The sequence below is a fragment of the Lagopus leucura genome, unplaced genomic scaffold (assembly GCF_019238085.1).
Source record: "Lagopus leucura isolate 7727_CA_CO unplaced genomic scaffold, USGS_WTPT01 Super-Scaffold_100030, whole genome shotgun sequence".
NCBI lineage: Eukaryota > Metazoa > Chordata > Aves > Galliformes > Phasianidae > Lagopus > Lagopus leucura.
Genome location: NW_024962281.1, coordinates 522395 through 537572, shown reverse-complemented (window position 1 = coordinate 537572; position 15178 = coordinate 522395). Strand labels below are relative to the sequence as shown.

The 15178-nt window shown below is 47.2% G+C and overlaps 1 long non-coding RNA gene across 1 annotated transcript; it reads right to left on the bottom strand.

Moving 5' to 3' along the window:
• Nucleotides 1-5985: 5985 nt before the first annotated feature.
• On the bottom strand, nucleotides 5986-14224 carry LOC122185530. Its single transcript, XR_006180908.1, has 3 exons — nucleotides 14207-14224; nucleotides 7520-7701; nucleotides 5986-6018 (listed from the first exon to the last, which is right to left on the bottom strand). It is a non-coding gene; the product is annotated as an uncharacterized LOC122185530 (long non-coding RNA).
• Between the last annotated feature and the right edge of the window lie 954 nt (nucleotides 14225-15178).

The window sequence follows — 15178 nt, the reverse complement described above, 5'->3', positions numbered from 1 at the left end:
TTTCCTGAGGTCACATCTCCCTCTTACAGCTCTTGCTGCGCTCGAGGCCTTGGAACAGTGATCCGGGCACACAGAGCCCTGCAGGCAGAGCTTGCATTGCATCTCCCAAAGCCGGAGGCTCCACTAGGGCTGAGGCTGGCTGCAGCCAGCTGCCCACAGGCACTGAGGATGGATTCTGAGGGATGCAGCCTTCTCACACAGCCACAGGGCAGGCACAGGGCACAGCCTGCACATGGCACCCTGACGCCTGGCCCAGACCCTACTCTGCTGGAGGCCATCCATGAGTTAATTCACGTTTTGGTTCCACTGCCATCTCCAAGGATCGAGCACAAGAAGCAGAGAAAAGTGCATGGAAAGGAGAGTGGCTCATGGGCCAGACTCAGCAGATCCAGCACTCCACGAGCCTCTGTTTTCAGAACTGCTTGCACTGACTTTAATTAAGCTCTTCACAGACTCACCAGCTTGGAGAGATTAAAGCAAAAAAGAGCATGCCAAAGATCTTGCACACCACACAGCCTTCCCCCTAAGCTTCTACAGTTCTGTAATTGAATTTGCAAAAAAATGCACCATAATTGTGCTCTGTGAAAAGCCACACCGTTCTACCTCCAAAAATTTCTATGTGCCCTATAGAAACGTGGAGCCACTCTATAAATAGAAAGTCTTTTTGATTAACAATAAATAGATATAATTATTATCAACAGAATCAGCAATCCCTCCTGCCCTGAAGAACAGCCCATCTATAGAGAAACACTGCATACGGTTTACTTACAATAAATGCTTACCTTGCATTTCCACACAAGCTCAGTCACTGTTACTGCTGCACAACAGGGGCCCATCCAAGGGACTCATGGGGCTCTCCTGCCTCTACCAGCCATCATCCACAGCTCCTGAGACTGCCAGCAGCCAGAGCAGAGAGAGACTGATCACATCTCTTATTTTATTTACGGTTCTCAATATCTCTGAAACCCGGATTCACATGCAATAACCTTGAGGATCCCAGGAAGCAAAATGCCTGCACACACCTCACATGAAGCAGGAGCCTAATGTCAGAGCTCATGGAAGGCTGACCCAGCAAAGTGATCAGTGAACACTAGTCCAGGTTTGGGGGCTCATTGGAAGCACATTTGTGCTCACAGGGCAACAGTGGGCTGCATCCCTGTGACTGCTCCTCATGGCTTTTATTTTGTGCTCCATTTCACAGGCAAGAGCTGCTAGATGATAAGGATTTGCAAAACAAACTGCAAGCCACACAGCACTTTGCCTGGAACCTTTAAGTATGAAAATCCATTCCAGGGCCTATCACCCACTTGCTGAGATAACCTCAGCCTGAGCATGCTGTGTAAATCTCCTGCCAGAAAAGCAATCATCCCAAACTCCCATTCTCCTGGCACAGGCAGCACCCTGCAGCCCAGCCCTGCAGCCCCCACAGTGCAAGTGGCATGAGTCGTCTGCACTGCAGGTGGGTGTCTGGGGCTGCAGGATGCTGGGGCTCCTGCAGGCAGCATGCCCTCCATCAGAGAGCAGATTCACTGCTCAGCATCAATGGGCAATTCCCAAGCAGCAACATTTCTTGGTGTTTGGTGGATCATTTTTCCTCGGGAACATACGCTATGTCACAGATACATATGCTTTAAAAATAATTACGGATAATATTTTTCACTGTTTTCCCAACACTCCTCATGGAGGAGCAGAAGCACTGCACTCCTCTCTCAGCACAGCCAAACTTCCTGCTGGGCACCCAGAGCTGCTCCCAGCTGCAGTGCCCTGTCCTGGGATGCGCCCCCCACCCCACATGACCCCGGCTGGGGATGGGCAGAGATCTGCCACAACAGCACATCTCTGGCCAGCAAGCACTTCAGCAGCAGCACACACCTGTGCTGTGCGACATAATTGCTTTTCCATCCACAAGCAGAAAATAGTTCTTGTTTTACAGCCAGCAAACAGGGCAGAGCTGCCTCAGGAGAGCAATCCACACAGTGGTTCTCACAGGTGCTGCAATCTGGGCAGGACAACTCTGGTCCATAGCAGACAAAGGCAGCTCTGCCCTGCAACACATCATCAGGCTGCGAGGCCAGGGCAGGGCTAACAACCATCTGTAGCACTGCTCTGTCACTGCCAAGACTTGCTCGCTAAGCGCACCCTGGGGGAGCAGTGCTGCTCCTGCCATGAAGGCGCTAAGCTCGCATCTAACACCACAGCAAAGTGCTTTACTCCAACATGGACATCTGAAGGTGCAGTCGGGCTTTGTACAACAAAGAAGCAAACGACACAGACCAAATACAATCGAGGAGAAATGCAGCGAGGGTCACCGCGTGCACGAAACCACCTCTCGCATGGATGTGGATGGAGCTGTTTGCCCTAAGGTCCAACAGAGTGTTATTTTCAGAACAATAAAGCTCCACAGGAGATGGAAGTAATTCTGATAATGTAAAATTACCCCCTTTTACTTGCAGTCTTTACAATTTTTTAAAAAGCACATTGCTCTGCCCTGCCAATCTTCAGTGCTCTCTCTATATTTCTAATAGGTCTAATCTAATTAAATTAATTTCCTGGAATAATAACCTCCCAGGGACATAGAGCTAGATAATCCTTAACTCCTCATGAAGTCAGCCTCCTGTAGGGTTGGGGAGCAATTACGGCTCATTAGTCATCCATCTTAGGAGGAGGCAATGGGGTTTTACACTGATTGTTTTTTCAAGAGCACGGTGAGAATAAGCAGGAGCAAGGGGTGTCTGTTAACAAAGCCTTTATGGGGAGATAGCATGGAGTGAGATGCCCAGTGCACACAGCCACATGCAGCCCTTTGGTCTTCATTCACAGGAGGCCCCCAGTGTATCTCTGTGTGTAATGCCAACATGCACAAGCAAAGCACATCCTGCATAAAGTCATGCAGCGCTATGCTGAAACAAGTTTGTCAGCTCTGTGCTGCTCATCAAGCACTACTTCCGGAATAGGGAATGGTTAAACCAAATCCTAACTAGATAGAAATGAATCTTTTCTGGACCTAAAATGACAACAACAGAGGCTACCTGAATGAAAGCCACTGACTGCTTCCTAAAACAGGTTCAAGAACACTGATCTGGATACCGGAAAGATGACCATATACCCACAAAACTTCATGCTGTAAGAAAGAGTTGAGGAGCCCCAAACAACAGCATTACTGCTCTTCATATAGCACAATCACGCTCCTCACACTAGGTGATGACCACAAAACTGAAAGCAAAAGAATTCATCAGACACCAGGAGTAAAACATGTCCTGCCTCACCTCCATCTCAAAGACAAGGGCAGCAGCAGTCGGTACCAGAAGGCACCACCAGGCCTCCTTTGAGGAGCCCAGAGCAGAGCTCTCAAAGAGTCAGGCATTGCCACACACAGCACCAGGAGCTCAGCAACATCCAGGGCAGGGAACAGACATCAAAGTGCATTTGGAATAAAGCAGCCATTTGGCTTCAATTAGATAATTCATTTTCCCTCGCTGATGCCTAGCTATCTTCAGAATTTACATCAGCGGACTTGACTGGAGCCTTTCACAATCCACTTTTGAACTATATGTTGTATAGATTGCAGCGCCATAAATTTGACATTTCAAATGCCAACAAATGGCGAGAAAATTGGCCCCTTGTGAATAATAGCCAGCAGCCTTTACATGTAATTATTTTGCCCAGAAATTTAATCTGCTAGACATAAAAGTTACACTGAATGAGAGAGTGCTGGATAATGATCTTTAAGCTCAGAGAGCCGACAGCCGTTACTACAGGCATTGAAAGACGTGCTGCTCTTCAAGCCATAACGCAAATTCCCTGTGGCTAGGAGCATTTCTGCAACAAATTTAGATGATGCTTTATGATGAATGGCACTACTTAGTTTGCAAAGGCTGTCCATATGTAAGCTGTACCACTGCAAGATCTGCGTGGGTGCTGTTCCCAGTACCCCAGGGTTGGCTCCAACCTGTGTCCCCAGGAGACACCAAAGTGCCATCAGAGCCATGGCTCCAGCACAGAAGCAGAGCCCCAGGCAGAGGAAACCACAAAGCCCTACAGCAGTGAGAGCAAGAGAAATCTGAGTCCCATGTCAGCGCTGTTTGTCAGCGTGCTCAGCTGAGATTCAAGCAGCTACCAAAGATGTCCTGGCAATTGTGTTACCTGCTACCTTAAACATAAATACTGTTGCAAAAGAAAGGATTGGAGTGAAAAAGGGAAAGAAATAACAAAACTAAACGTGAATCTAGTGCAGGGAATACTGTACTAAAATCATGTCTGCAAATCACAGAATGTAGAATACCTGTTGCATCAGTGTAGCAGACACAGAATACAAAAGAGAATAACCATTAAATCTGTATTGATCCATCAAATATCTGCAGCCAGAACTGGGACTTATTCCCCTGCTCATCGCTCTCAGTTTTAGAAGTAAAAATACCATTTTCTCAGTACATATGCACATTTAAGGATATATTCCAGCACATCAAGCACTGTGCATTGCAAGTAAACTACTCAATTAAGACTCATAAAAGCTAATAACAGAGCTAAAGGAAATCTCTAAATCACATGAAATCAGCCAACAGTTACACACAGCTCTCCATCCAAGTGTCTGCTTTGGTCCCAGGGAGCACACAATTGTCTGAAACAGACAACTTGCCATTAGGTCCCCTGAGTCACCCAAGGTAGCATTTGGATATGGCAGGAGATTTTGTCACTTGTTTGCTTTCTGTGGCTTCAAGAAGATGAACATAAATGCATTGCAGGAATATTGGCTATGTGTAAGAACACATGCAAAGCAGTGCCAGGGCAAAAGGCACGCTGCTATGGGAAGATTCAGCAAAACCTGGATACAGCATCTTGTCACGTTTGGCACTAAAAGCATTAAAGCAGGCCATACTTCAGTGACAATAGCCAATTTTAAGGCTAAACAGAGTATTTCTGCCTCATACCTGTATTTCAGGCAGTGATGCACAACAGCTGTCTAAATCCTGGGCCTGCCATGCGATGCTGAGTGCATGTGGTGTCCTGTGGCTGTGCGGGGCTCCTTAGAGTGCAGGTCACCCTTCCAGAGTGACACCAGCTGGATTCAGTAACAGACCAACACACTCTCAGCTCAGGTTGCCCAGGATTATTAGCTTTGGGTAACAGCAAGAGCTGGCTAAACTTAAAGCAGATAGCATGCAAGAAATTTCATATAGTTTTCATCTTGATTTACTCCAGACGAAGCCTTTACACAGCTCTGACATTTAGTGGCTTAATCTAGAGAGAAGTTTCCTATACCTTATCCTGAATTCTCTATTTTTTTCTTAAGATTTAAGTGTTGATCAAGTCACTGCTGAAGTAGATTAACTCCTGTAGTCACTGGGGGGGAAGCAATCAATGTAGCATAGCGTGAGCTGCCAGATAATCATACCTCAGGTCAGACCTGGATCCGACGCACTGAGCCACCTCCAGGAGCGAGGCTGGGCAGGAGCAGCACTGCCTGCTCGTCTGCTGGGTGTGTGTTCATTATCACAGAGCCGAGGAGAACCCGGAGCATCTGGGGACTGGCAGAGAAAGTTATTTTAGCTGAGCAGTAAGAGCCCCGTCGTTAGCCATACCTGAACTGCCTGCCATCTCCTAGGAAACCTGGGGCTTGGATGAACAGAGTACCTCAGTAGTTTTTTTGTTCCTGAGTTTAGATCGATCACAAGGAGTTGCTCACTCCATCACGACTTTAATAGGCTCTTTGGACTTGCATTTCTCTACCTCCCTGCTCCAATTATTTCCTTAATCATCCACATAATGGAGTTTATTATTGCCCTCAATGTTTATACAGTGTTCATTCATCAGGCATCCCACGATTTAATGCCAGTGACCAACATGAGACTTCTCATTCCATATCCTTTGTTTTTGCCTGACCTGATGCTTTCCACAGAATCTGCCAAGCAGAGGCTTTGGTTGCCACGAGGTGATGCAGGGTTGCTCTGTGCAGGGCTGCTCCATGCAGGGCTGCTCCACGATGCCACTTCCACTTCACAGTGCAAGACAATGCATCTGCTGGAGGAGAAATAACACAACATTATTCCATAAAAAGTCTACTCTGAGACAGAGTATGAGTCTAGGTGCCATTCGAGGTCCCCATGTGGCTTCTGGATTTGAGTTTACTCAGATGGGACCAGATCAAGACATGAACTGGCTGGTCTGCACCTACAAACCACAACAACATCGATCTCCAAATGATCTTCCTTTATGAGGCAAAAGCTTATAAAAGAACTCACAAACAAGCTCAGGGCAAAGCAATAAAAGCTGATCCTTTTTGGGGCACTGTCCAAAATCACGTGTGTAAACTAATGAATCTCAGAGCAATTTCCTTGGAAGTCTCATTGCTGCCTTCAGCCACCACAACCACCAGAGAGAAACTTCATGAAAGAGAGAGCAAAGCCTTCAGCAAGGCTTTCAGGTTTTCAGCTCTTAGGTAAAAACCCACATCTTTGCCTTTCCTTCATTTACTTTCTACAGATCCCTCCTCCACTTCAGCTCCTTGCTTTAAGTAATACAAACAGATAAACCTGGCATCATTAGGTTCAGAATTTCACCCTTTATTTCTTAAAGTAGAGATTGATATCACTATGGTCTCTACAGGGTCGGCAGCGGGGAGCTGATGCCTAATTTAAGTAACTTAGATCACCCTAAGATACAGCCAAGACGATTAGGAGGACAATTAGTACCCTAACCAGATCTGATCACCCAGCTTTGGGGAATCATCTACTTTAACATCATCTGCTTTCTGCCACAGGCTCCTGCACAGCGTGGAACCTCTTATTTCATTGTACAGTCTCTCCTCAGAAAATTTTTCTTCCTTCTGAAAGGAAAATCCAGCCAAGATGAGAATCCTGGGTAAACACCCTGAAGAGCATGTATACATTTCTAGTGGCTAACAGACCCTGAAATAAGAATCGCTGCAATAAATACCTTCTCTGACACATTTCTATCCAGAACAAATTTTATTTAATGGGAATTATTCTAGTTAAACTAAGCTTAGCAAAGTACTTTCTCTAAAGATCCACAAAACACAGACAGAGAGAAACAAAGACAAATCATGGGAATATGCGTGATGCGAAGAAATAGGATGCGGAATGTAAGACTGTATTGAGTCCTGTGGGACCTTAGAGTCCCGATTTAATCAAAGAGATTAAATCCTGATGCATCCTGTTAGAAGGTATCAGAAATTACAGCTTAATATCGTACTTAATTTTGGCATCTTTATCTTGGAAATGCTCCCAAGTGCACTGCACAGCCAGAGCCACCATCTCACCAAAGCAGTGAATATCCATTAGATCCTCACACACAGTTAGACAGAGCTCTGCAGTTAGAGGAGATGAAACAGAAGTTCTTTAGAGGTATTTTCAGTACTTACCTGCAGCAAGATGACAGCCTCGCCTCTTAGCATACACACTACAGGTTGTTTGTTATCTCTGATGATTTTTGTCCAAGAAAAAGCCTCTCTCTAAGGTATTTTCAGCCCTGTAGATTGTTATTTCCACATTACCTCGCTTACCTGCAGTCGATGATACAAGCGACAAGGCCCAGCTTCAGCTCCGGGCAGCAGGAAGGACAGATCCCACTGCGGCCGCTCCTATCAGACTGCAGAGCTCTGTTCCCATCAACGTGTGTTGCTACCCCTTAATGCAGGTATCGAGGCAGGGCTCTTCCTCAGAGAGATGCACTGCTCACGAGGTTCTGGAAAACAGGTGAGAACATCGGCGGAAGTTTTCTTTCCCCCACAAGATCCGAATATCTCATCCAACCACAGACATCCCAGGTGCCCCAAAGGAGGCTCAGCGCTCTCCTCAAGGCATGCAGACAGCTGACGCCTGGGAGCAATGCTTCCTACACAGAGTGCAGAACATCGGTGGAAGCCCACACTGGGCAGCTCTGCAAACACAGCCCCCACACACCTCCTGCATGGGGCATCACCATTAAGGAAATCAAATCCTTTGACAAAGCCAAAATCATTTTCCAATCAGCGTGTTCTACTGTTTAAGTGATGTGACACTCATCTACACAGAGATGTAGCTGGTTATCTTAGAATGTTAAAGCTTCTAATTAAATCTATTAATTAAGGATATTAACTCAATTCTGCATTCTAGAGCAGCAAACTAACATTCCCTACGGACCCAGAAGTTGTCTCCTAACAACACAGGAGAGATTACCAACCACAGCGATGCTCCCTCCCTCCCCCTCATCTGCTGGCTCACGTTCCTATCGCACATCATCATTTCCAGTATTGTTCTCAGCAGTGGGGAAGCACACGTGCTGATGAGAGAACCCACAGCTTCATTGTATTTCCCATCCCATTGTTTGTGCAATGCACAAAGCCCCATTTGCAGTAACACCTTTCCAGTGCTTTACCTTACTTTAACATAGAGGGGCCAGGTATGCGCACTGCAGTGCACAAAGAGAAGAGCTTTTTGTGTTTTCTTTATATTTCTACTTATATTAAAAGCATAGAATGTATATAATATATTAAGTATGAAGTATTAATCACATAAACAAGGAACAAAATTACCTCAAATCAAAATGGAAGTGCTATAACATACTTCAAATGTGATGCAAATACATGAAACCAAAAATCACCTGTACTATTGGCCAAAGCAGGGCAGACAAGCAAAGAATTTCTGAAGAGCGTGGCAACAAGAGAGACCTTAATTACCATCCAACCACTTTTCACCTCTAACACATTATCCTGTGAATTTTTACAGCACATTAGGAGGCATTACTAAGCCAATTAGTTCTTACATAAATTATTAAGTGAAACATTTACTCGATTAATTTTAAGTCCTTCTCCTTTTTTAATAACCCATGAACTGAACTGAGTTGCCTTGGCCACACGTGGCTGACCTGTTCTTTCAGTGAACACTTCCTGAGCTCTCCTCTCATCACAGCTCAGCCCCCTCAGCTGGGAGCCCCCACAGCACGCAGCTGCTCAGCATCACCCGCAGTGCTGCCCCCTGGCCCGAAGGAGCGCAGCTTTGGGCACAGCAGGAGCACAATGGTGGTACAGCAGCTCGTGTGTGCTTGGAAGTGTTGAAAGAAAACATCGCTCAGGCAGAAAAAAAACAACACAGAAAAGATCACATGCCTGAAACACATTTTTTGTTTTCCACTTCATCAAATGATTGTGAGCTCATTTAAAACAATAATCATCCATCTCACTGCTAAATGCTTTGCCCTCCAGTCTTATGTTAAACTGCATCAAATGTGAACTCCTTAAAGAAAAAACTCCTGCTCAGTTGAAATGCCAGTCCCATGGACATCTGCACAGCTGTGCAGATGTGGATTTCAGGCAGCTTATATTGCAGCCCTGCACTGCTGCCAACAGCCAAACCTCCTGAGCTGCCAGCCACAGGAGCAGAGTGCTCCAACTGCAAAAGGCCACACCGGGCTCCCGGCTCACTCCTGTTCATTGCCTGCATGCAGGGAGGGGGCTGCAGGTGCTCCCCCCAGGGATGCAAGGCGGGGGCAGAGATGCTCCCACTGCACACAGGCACTGGCTGCAGCCCCACGCTCACAGCACACCAGAGTTGCCATCTCCCTTCACAAAACTGCAGGTTCAGTAACAATTAGAAGCAGAGTTCTTCTGTGAGCAGAGAATAGCACTGCTCTGCTATTTGCTTTTGAAACCAGGCAGAAATCTGCCTAAATCTGTGATAGTTAAGGATACTAAAAATAGGATGCTTGCAGTCAGGTGGACTGGAGTTGCATACCATCCTGTTAGAGCAGCTGCAGCCAGGTCTTTGTGTGCCACAATGGCCAACAGGTCCTGGGCTCCAAGGTTAATGTTCTCCCAAGTGCTTCTGTGCTGCCCGTTACTGCTCTCTGCACGCAGGGCTTCACTGCTGAGAAATCTCCACTAGAGTGTATTGTATAGGCAGATGAAGACTAAATAGAAAAGAAAATAGATTGATATTGAAGCAGCAGCAGACTCTCATTATCCCAAGAAATGTGAAGTTGGTGAGTTAAGCACACTCTGTGCTCTGGCTGGTTGTGCCTCTCCATCTAGTTGTAGTGCCTTCCTGGGCCGAGCAGCAGCACCGGCAGACAGTGAGGGCAATGGGAGAAGCGCATTTGCTCCAGATGACTGCAACCAAGCACTGTCAGCCTGGGCTCAGCACAAGGAGTGTGCCAGAGTGAGAGACAGAGAGCACTTCTGGGTCACACATGCTGCGATGGCCATTTGGGGCAGATGCTGTGTGCCCCTGGGTGGGCATTTGCCCCCACTGGCCAGTGGGCTCAGCTCTAAAGATGCATCACATGGAAGCAGCTGGAGCTGCTGCAAAGCATGAATGGAAGGATGACTTCAATCCCTTCTATTTGTTTTGTCTTTGTAACAGCAGAGTCATTGCCAAAAGAAGCTCATTCTTTTAAAAAAGTGTCTATGTTAGAGAGCTCCTCTCTCTCCTTCAGATTCTCTAGCAGCCACGCTTTGGGGCAGCGAATCAAAACACAGTTCCCTGTGAAACTAGTTATAGGCTGTTAGTTATTGGTCAGTGGGCTGAATTAGTCTCCATGAATGATTACTCCCATCTGACTTCATCATAAGCCTTCGGACACATAAGCTTGCTTAGAGGAGGTAGATATCCATTCATGAATACTGGTTGCTGTGGCCTCAAGCAGTGCTAGCTCTGTCTTAGCTCAGCCAGCCAGCATTACAGGGCCTTTTCCTTCACTGGGGAGCACCAGGAGCTGCCAGAGCACCCATAGGGACAGCAGAAGGGCCTTCAGAACTTCATGGATACTCGCAGGGAAAAAAAATGAATATTAATACTAAGCATTGAGGTAAACAGCTATGCCACAGTTAAAGGATGCTTTATTTACTCTACGGATTTTTAATTATAAAATCAATGAAGTGTTAATGATTTCAAGCATTACTTCGGCTCACTGGGAGTTCCAAACAACTTTTTTTAGTCTGCGGCATAAATTCCTAAGTTGCTCAGTTTGACCAATTTGTCAAGACAATTTCCATTAGTAAATATGAATATTTAATGAAAGGGAAAACTGACATGAGCAACTTCACTTAAGCGACTAATGACTTACTGGAAAACAAGAGATACATTAATGTGCTGCTTGATTAGAAGTATCTGCAGAGTGCAACAATCCAAGTATCAGCAAAATCCTCCCTTGCCCTTCCTGTCCCAAAGCGCCCAGGCCTCCGAGCAATGGCAATCTGCTCTCACAGAAGCGAGCTGGCACCAGCACTCCAGGCTGTGCACAACCCTCTGACACTCCCCCATCCAGAAAGGTCTGTGGGGCTTGGGGGCTTTTTGAGCTCAGATTGCAATCAGGCTGCGTGTGCCCAGAGAGCACCCGGCCAATGCATACACATTGCATCTGCAATGAGCCTGATGAATTCGGATGGAAGGCTGATAAGTGATAAGCAGCAACACCACTCGAGGAAGAAGCCCACTATGTGCAGTGGGAGCTCTCTTCCCACTGACCTCCCTCTGCCACAAATCTCTTCTGACAGGCACTCACAATTACTAAAGTGAAAAGCTGTTTCCTTTCGTCACTATCCCCATAAAACACACTGACTCTCTTAATTACATGCTCAGTTGTTTTCCAAAGGCTCTACCCATGCATGTAGGCAATAATTCAAGCTTGGAGGCAAGGCACCATGTAACAGAGCAAGAGCAGCAGAGGCAGATGGAAACAAATGTCACAGAGCACAGAAGGAGACGGGTCCAGCAGGTCCCCATTTCCCAGAGCATCTCCTGCACCCCTGGAGCATCAGTCACAGGGCCCTGGGGGTCAGCTGGGGGCTGCAGATGTCCATCACCACTCAGAGCCCCAGCCAGCACCATCACACACAGCCTGGGATGGCCAACCGACTGCAGGCAATGGGAACTCCTACCAGCTTCCTATGACCCACAGCCCCCAGCATCTCCTCCTGCAGCCCCTCGAGGCACTGAGCCACTTCTGACAGCAGGCAGGGCTGTGTGTGGCTGTGCACCCAGTAGGCCAGCCCAGCAGTGAGCACAACGAACCACGGGCACCATGGCTTGTGGGCTCCACGGCCCCAGCCCTGCTGCTCCCCTGATCTCCCTGCAGCACTACCAGTGTACCCACAGCACAGCACCGTGCTCAGCAGAGCATCAGCAATGCTGCGTGACTGTTCCCTGCAGCTGTCTGCTTGCAAGCCCCCAAACATCCCACAGGGCTGAAACCGTCTCAGTTTCATACAGTTTGGTTTGGGGGCTGTTCTCTTCCAAGCATAAACAAAATTCAGTCAGCTGAAGTTGGGTTGAATGACGCTTCTCCTTACAAAGGGGAGAAAGCTCCCTCTCTCCCCACAGCCTGTGCCAGTTTGACACCCAGCACCAGCACAATCCCCATTGGTGCCCACCCATCGTGCAGGAGCTCAGGTTTTTGTTCATGGGCATCCATTCACCATCACAGTGTTAGTTCAGCTCTGAACTGACCTCCCACCCATCCTCAGTGGGGGAAGAATGTCTGTGAGATCTTCCCACACACACGTGCCTATAGCAAATGAAGTTAATCACAAACTGTTACAATTAACAAAGCAGAAATACTATGTCCGAAATTATCAGAATTCTGTTGAATTCAGTGTTGATTTCCCTTCTAAATACAGAAGATCAAGCCCACTCTGATACTTCTGACATCATGGAAAGAAGGAAAAAGCAGCCAGAACACAAATACCCAGCAGCGCCTTCATTTTGCCACGGGATGAAGCCCCATGCCAGTCCAGCACCTCCACATCTGTCTGCTGGAGAGCCAAAATGAACTCAGGCACTCACCCAGGCAGTGAGTGAGCTCCCCATCCCAGAGCTGGGAGCCTGGGGCAGTGCAGGGCGCGCTGCCATGGCAGCCATGTGGGAGCAGCCCGGGGTCACAACGCGATCAGAATGTCAGCGCCAAGAAAGGCGCCAATCGATCCGTTCGATGCCAGTGGGATGAGAGCTGTGAGCCCGGCGCTCACCCAGGGTGAGGTGTTTTTGTCTGGTTAAAGGAATGCTTGACTGAACTAAAAATCTTAATAGATAATCTCTGCTGAACGTTTTTGTGCAGTAATTCAGGAACATCAAAAGCGTGCTAGCCAACCCAATTTTACATGAATTTGATATGGATTTACTCATGGCAGAGTTTGTTTGAAGTCCGCAACGAGACACCTTCATACTCTCTCACCCCAAAGCATTCTTTTTCTGTATTTCATGGTAGATTTGCAAAAAAAAAAAGTAGAAGAATGCGAGCACAACAAAACCAAACCGAATAGGAAAAACTAAGAAGCCATTAAAAATGATTCCTCTGCCAAGCACAACAAATACGTATTACACACACACGAGTATATATAAAAATCTTGCTTTCCATATTCTGCCTTTGGTCTCCAGCATTTATGAATCCTCACCCCAGCTGACTTCTATCTGGCCTGATAACCTGCGTGTTCATTGCAACAGAGCTCAGCAGCAGCAGCACTGAAGAAGGAGGGAACAGAAAACATTCCCCAGTTGTGTGCAGAAGATGAAAGTGAAGAACTGCTTTCCCACATTATTTCACAAAGATCCATGCCCATATTACCTACCAATCTAGCAGCCTGCCATAAAGTTTTCTTCCTTGTCACTCAACACCCACCACAGAAAAGATTTACTTCTACATACATTAATGGGATCAACTTAAACCTTTCACCTTCCCGAAGGCACAGTTAGCAGCAGACAGAAAGCACGTTCACACGTTAACAGAGAAAAAGAAAGAAAAACAAAATCAAACCTTTTTCCTTCTGCTACCATTGCACCTCCAGAGTCTTGAAAACATTCTCCTTTCTAAATTAACTCAAGGGCAATTTTGGAAGGAGCAAGGAATGAAAAGGAAGCAGCTTCCCTACAGCACACAGTCACGTCAGCTGGTCGGTGATCACAGCTCACAAACGTCTTTCATCATTAGAGAGAAATGCGGGTGAGTTTGGGATGGGCTCAGGGTGGGAGAGCTGCCTGGTTGGGTTTGGTTGGTTTGTCTGCTTTGTGTTTCTCTCTCTGATAACTGAGAAATCAATATGGAAGAAGCCCGCTGGACAAGCCACCAGAAGAAAAAAAACAGCCTTTCCCAATAGGCTCAATGCCTCGCAGCAGTAAGATGGATTCCTGCCTTCACCTGTCCCTTTGCCTAATGGCACGTGTGTAACAGCGCCAGGACCAACGTAATGGAAAGATGCTACAAAAAGAAGAGCACTCACCCATCTCCAAAGAAAAAACTCCACAAAGGAGAGATCACCAGCAGAACCTTCCTCAATGGCAGCCAGCCCTTAAAGGAGGTCTAGGAGAGGTAGAGCCTGGCTCTGTTACCTTCACCTGTGCTCTCAGGGCTGGCTGGGTCTTTTCTCCAGGTGCTCAATCAGTGTGTGAGGCTGTGACTCCTCAATTCCCATACACAGGTGGGCTGGCAGCTCTCCTGCCCTCTCTTAATTTCCCTCCTAAAAACACATTCCGAAATACAGACTTCTGCAACACTCTGGCACCACAGCTCTGCTAAAATGCAGCAAAGGCACTGGGGGAAGCTACAGGAGCTGCCAGTTTCACAGCCCTGCTCACGTCTGCAGCCGCTCCTCCACCTGCTGTTCATGGAATGGACTCCAGGTCCTGCATAACTGCATCTTGGTGGATGCCCCTCAGTGTGCCTATGAGTTGTGTGGGCAGATGGAAACTGCAGCTTCAAATCACTCTGTTTGTGAGGTTGCTGGAAACTCGGGACAACTCTACAGGCAATTCCTGCACTTCCTTCTGTGTCATGCACCTTGCAGCAGCTCCCTTCACATCCAGGCTTGGCATTGGACACAGCCCATCAGTTTGCACAGCTTGCACTGTGCTTATAAATACATGGGACTCAAAAATAGCACCCTGGCACAAACCCAGGCTCCTTATTTTAAACCTCTGATCGCCAGCAGTTTGCATGGCATACTGTGGAAGTACTACTTCAAATAAATTCCACCCCTTCATTATTGACCCTCGCCACCAGGAATGAGGGATCTATTTTTGATTAGAAAGAAATCAGCTGACCTCGTGTTCAAAGGGAAGGGAGGATAAAACTCATGCCTGCTTCTTTGTCTGTGGGCAGGAGTTAACAGAGGAGCTGAGGGCAGCAGGGCCCTGGCAGCACCATGCTGACTTCACCACGCTCTGCCCACCCACTGGAGGAGCTCAGCTCTGCT